The sequence below is a fragment of the Mastomys coucha genome, chromosome X, assembly GCF_008632895.1.
Source record: "Mastomys coucha isolate ucsf_1 chromosome X, UCSF_Mcou_1, whole genome shotgun sequence".
Classification (NCBI taxonomy): Eukaryota; Metazoa; Chordata; class Mammalia; order Rodentia; family Muridae; genus Mastomys; species Mastomys coucha.
The window spans coordinates 9,496,514-9,502,377 of record NC_045030.1 but is presented as its reverse complement, the minus strand read 5'-3'; positions in this window follow the sequence as shown (position 1 = coordinate 9,502,377).

Sequence of the window (5,864 nt, the reverse complement as noted above, 5' to 3'; positions counted from 1 at the left end):
AGAGAGAGAGAGAGAGAGAGAGAGAGAGAGAGAGAAGCAGTACAGACCAACCAAGGGACCATGAGATAATTTAGAGATTAAACTAATACAGTTTTTCTTTAAAAAATAAAGAGATCTCATTTTCTCACAGGTTTCCATTTCCTTGTAGCAATCAGTTCCCCTGAACTCTCTTTTCTCTTTCTTCTATAAAATTTTCGTATTGTTTTATTACACTAGCTTTAATCTGTCTGACTTATGGTAAACAGTTTTCATTGCTTCCAACAAAACATACTGGAAATGTAGTATGAACAGATAGTATATCTCTGTGTCTCTCCTACTGCCTCTCCCTCTCTTCTCCATCTCCTTCTCCTTAACAAAAATCTTGTTATTGTGAACTGAAAAAATCAGTATTAATGATTCTACATGGTTGATTGATTAGAATGGCTGATTATAGAAAGTTGGAATTTTGCAGATTGAGTGCAAAATTATCTTGGGTTTTGTGCTGGCTAGTTGTATGTCAATTTGACATAGTCTAGAGGTATTTTGGGTGAGGGAGCCTCAATTGAGAAAATGTCATCATCAAATTGGCATGTGCACTAGATTATAGGTAAGTTTCTTGATTGAAACTAACTTCTATGTGGGTAGTGTTACCTTTGTGCAAGAAGTTCTGGATGGGCACTCCATTCTGGCCTCTCCATAAGTTCCTGCCTCCAGTCTCCAAGTTCCTGAACTGAGTGCCCTGGGTGACAGAATAGAAGCTATAAAATAAATAAACCCTTTGTTTCCAAGTTGATATTGGTGGTTTGGTTTTGTCACAACAGTAAAAATCATACGTCAGTCTATCCTTAGCTCCTTTGAGCCCCACTTTGTCTGATCTAACATGTTTGGGAATATCATCTGCAAATTCTTGGTATGTATCAACAAGCTTCAAAACTCAAATATCTTCAGCAGAGACCTCCTTGTTTTTCTGTGACCCATACAACCTAAAACTTCCAACAATAAATTTGGAAAGCACCTTGATTTGTGAATTTCTGACTTTCTTTTAATCTGCTACTAATAAAAACTTCACAAACTGTTCCCATATCAGAACATGATACTCTGAGCAGCCTGAGTCAATGTTCTTGAGCTATGGTTATTCACAACTTCACAAAGATAATTTGTTTCTTGATTTCTTTGATATGAGAACTGTGATTTATGTCAGTACTACTTATAATCCTCCTGCATCAGCCTCCTCAATCATGTCATGACACATGTGTTCTACTACATACCTGTTTTATCTATTGGTTTCATTAATCCACAAAATGATATCTTTCTTCCTCTTTTGTGGAATCTAGAAACATTGATCTATGGACAGATAACTTCAGAAGCTTTTTTGAATGATAGGAACTGCAGTGATTTGTTGTAACATTTTCTTTGGTTTTATTTTGTGCTCAGTCCTGATGTATGAAGCTATTCAAGTTTGATTTTATTTTTACATGGTAGTATTTATATAGAAATCTCATTTGCAACAATATCTGTATTGTTGTAATACAGATTTCAACATACCTGTTAGAGCTACAAAAAGTTATTCTGACAGAATTTGGTAAGAGATTAAACATTTCTATACCACATTATTGCATTTATAAGGCAATAAACACTCCTGAGTTCATTAGTGCTCTGCATGATTAGCTTCTAAACCTCTCAGTTTGATCCTAAAGCCTTAGCTGGGTGAACAAAGTCAGCCTTTGTTCCCTCTTTTCTGACTCCCAACTCACAGAAACATGTACAGAATGTTCCAATACACCTAAATATTTTACTGTTGTGTGTGAAAACCCTTGTATGTGTGCATTACATGTGCATTTTAATGAATAAGTAAATGAATGCTTGATTAAACACAAGGTAACTTTTCTATCAGCACTTAATTTGTATAGGTTTATTAATACTGTATTTTTATGATTTAAGAAATATGTTATGAATCTCTTTCATATTTCTCTAGACATACAGAATGAGAATAGATATGTTATCAACAGCTTTTCCTCATAAAATCTGTGGAGAGATTTCTGTGGTTTTTTTTGAAAAGGTATATATCTTTAGATTCCTCAGATGATCTTCAAATACCTGTATACATGTACATGCTAAGGCACAGGGAGTGGTGTGCAGCTACATGCCATCAACATGTAAACATTTTGGTTCAGTTTCCTGAAAAGTGAGTTCTAATTGATTTAGAATGGAGTCTTTTGTTGTTTATGATTACAGAATAATTAACACTTTTATTTTCTCCAAAGTTCTGAATGTAATATAAAATTCAATTACACATAGAATTCATAAACTAAAGGTAAAACAATTCAGTAAGTTAACAGTGCAGAATTCTTCACAATCTTAGCGGATTAACAAGTGTCAAGTTTTGTGGCAATTAAAATACACATTATGATAAAAAAGTAATAGCATGGAGAAAGTGTCATGAAGTAAATCATCTACTTTCCAATTTTAAGGAAAATCATTTTTTACGAACTATTAGGATTACCCAAGACAAAGAATGTTTGAAACTGCTATTTTATATATCAGCAGATCTAACCAAGGACAAAAGAAAGCAGAGCAAACAGCTTCAAGAAAGAAGCATAACAGGGAGACTTGTGGGGAGGGGAGAGGGCCCATTATTTACAACTGAAAAATCTCTTTGTTAGTTGAGTGTCTTGAACAAACTTGAGGGAAACCTGACAGAGGAACTTCGGACCAAACCTAATGTGTAGAAACTGGAATGGCTTATACTTAGATGATTATGCTCTCAAGCAGAGAACAAAATCTTTTTTGTGCTTTCTGAAAAGGAATTATAAATCATCGATTACATAATGAGACCTCTGGCATATGATACACAATCCCCCATTTAGAAACCTGAAAGCTTTGTACTGGCAATTTTCTCTGATGCCTAGGAGCCACATTTAAATCATGGGACTTCAGAAATATTTTGCCTTTTTACTGTGAAGTTCCTATTAAGCTCACACATTTTTAGAAAACAAAATTAATCACAGTATTGTCCAGAAAAAGTATGTTGAAAAGTTAAACATTTTTGAAATAATCAAAAAATCTTGAAGTAATCTCTTTTGTCCTACTATCTTCATGCATAGTCACATAGATAACACTAAAATATTTCAGAAATTTTCAAAAAGAAATTAAAAGGCTTATTTTACAGGTTCCATTGCATACTTTCCTATTCAATCACTGAGCACTTTATAAACATATTGATTATATTTATTTCTTTTTTTGCTCAAACTGGGCTATTGTTTTAAGTTCAACGGCACCTAAAGTATATTCTCAGTCAGAATGTGACCATCTCCAAGAGAGCTGGTATGGCATGCCAAGTTAAAATATACTCCCCATACAGTTTAATTAGCAATAAAAAAATACCCACAATCCAATGAGCTAACATAGACTGTTATTTTACCCTCTTACCACAGTATAAAAGTATTTGTATAGAACCTGAGAAAGCAGGCAACATAGTAATGATCCCTCTTCTAAAACATTGATACTCACCTTTATATTTATGTCCTGGATATGAAGAAAAATGGTGAAAAGATATGGTGTTGTGTTCCAATGCATATGTGAAAGAAATGAATAGTGACCTCAGAGCTAATTCCACAACATTCATGTCTTGAAGCCTTATGCTTAAAGCAAAGAAAAAGTGAAATGGGTTGTGAGATGGCATAGTGGGTAAGGGTGCTTGCTTCTAAGCCTGGCCACCTAACTTTAATACCAGGCACCCATCAGACAGATGGAGAGAACCAGCTATGAATCTACATGAGTACCGAAGTTAATTTGTTGTACACTTGCTCATGAGTGCACACATGTACACACACAGAGAACGTGAGAGAAAGAGAGATGAAAATGTGTAAAATAATATTTAAATGGAAAAAAAATTCGTGACAAGATTATAGATGACAAAAATAGTGAATGTACATCTTAAAATCAATGTAGTAATTTATAGTTAATCTTAATTTGGTTCAATGATATATATATATATATATATATATATATATATATCTGAGTTGTTTAAACTAAATTGAAAACCCACATAGAACAATAGCTTAGAAAATTTCCACAAAGTTCATTCTTCTTCTATTTTCATTTTCCATAATGTACTTTCTTTTGTTTCTTTTTTGTTCTTACTTAAATTCATATTATACAATGTTGTCATATAAAATCTTACAAATAAATATAAAATGAATTTATATCCTGTATTCTAGGCTTAGGGTGTGGTTCATCCTTTTCAAAATATTCATTATTATACATGAAATTTGTCCACAGCATTGAAAGATACAGAGACCTTTAAGAGGATTTAGGTCAGTAAGGGGTGCTATGCAGCTCTCAGCAGACTAAAGTAGTTACCTGGGGAAGAGGTTGTTAGAAAGCAAGTCAAGCTCCTCTTTCTTGGTTCACTTCCACATTTGCACATCTAGCTTTTCCCATCTCATATAACACGAAGCCTTGACTAGGTGTAGCCATTCTGTCTTACATTTCTAGCCTCTTAACATTGAATTAAATAAATCTCCTTTATGATGGTCTATTCTCTGATGTTCAGAAGATACTACATCATCAAACAGCTTATCACATAGCTATTGTATGTATTAAATATGCTCTGAGAGAAAATCTCTCTCTCTCTCTCATCTATGGATACATGTCTATTATATAGATGAACTTTTCAAACCCTATAGTAGTTGCTACCTATATATAAATATACATTTTAGATAACATAATACATAAAATATACATTGATGTATAATTTTCCTTTGCCAGACTCATAAAATACTCATTTTCAAACAATTTCATCTATTTCCAACATCACTTAGTAAGATGGCTGTTCTAATGACTAGACATTTTTTTAAAAGTAATTTTATTGTGAATATTTTTAATATACTCAAAAAGGAATCTCTTTATATATGTGTTGCCTAGCTTCAAAAGTTATAAAATATATTTCATTTACACCCCTGCCTCTTTCGTTTATTCATCTCCTGTTGGATTATCTTGAAGTAGATACAGGACTTTATAATATGTATAAGTATTCCAGGATACCAGGAGATCAGAAATCTGTATTTCTTGTCTTTTTTTGTTGCATTAAGAATGTGTCCTTTTTGTTGCAGGATTTCCCCTGTCCAATTACATTAGTGCAGCAGGAGGCCTGCGATTGGACAGGGAAAGGGGAGGTGGAGTGAAGAGTTGCAGAGACAGGGGCCATCTCAAGGGAGAGAGAGGAACACCAAGATGGAGGCAGATTGACGTGAACCAGCATGGTGGCTTTAACCAGCCACAGGTAGTTATGATAATCATAAAGTTAGGGTAATTGGGAGAAAACTTTTATCCTTATCAACTGGTTCTGAAATTATTGTATTGGCATCTTGTAAATTGAGAATTTATTGCTATATAAATATGATTGGTTAATTATAAGCTTCAAGAGTTTTGATTTACTTGGTTACTGGAATGTGGGGCCACTGATTACAGGGGTTTATGGCAGAGAGGGAACTAGCGGCTCCAGGGACAAGCAAGCCAGAGCTGGGAACACAATGATTGGATGATGCGCATGCGTGCTAGCTGGAGAGAGTTGCCTGCAGCAGGAGCACAGGAAGCCTGCCAGTCTGGCCCTGCCAGGGAGTTGATGGCCTGAGAGAAGCAGGTATGCAGAGAGTTGGCGGGTTCATTTTTAATGTTTCCCGTAAAACCTTTTGACTTAGATTAATTTATAAATGCTACATGTAAGTGTTATATTCTCTACTTATAAGGAGATCTGCATTTGGCAATATAAATGTAATAATTTCTTTCTTTCCTTAAAGACTGCATGATGATAAAAATATACAATTTGCTACTTTAAAAAAATGCCGGGCGGTGGTGGCGCATGCCTTTAATCCCAGCACTTG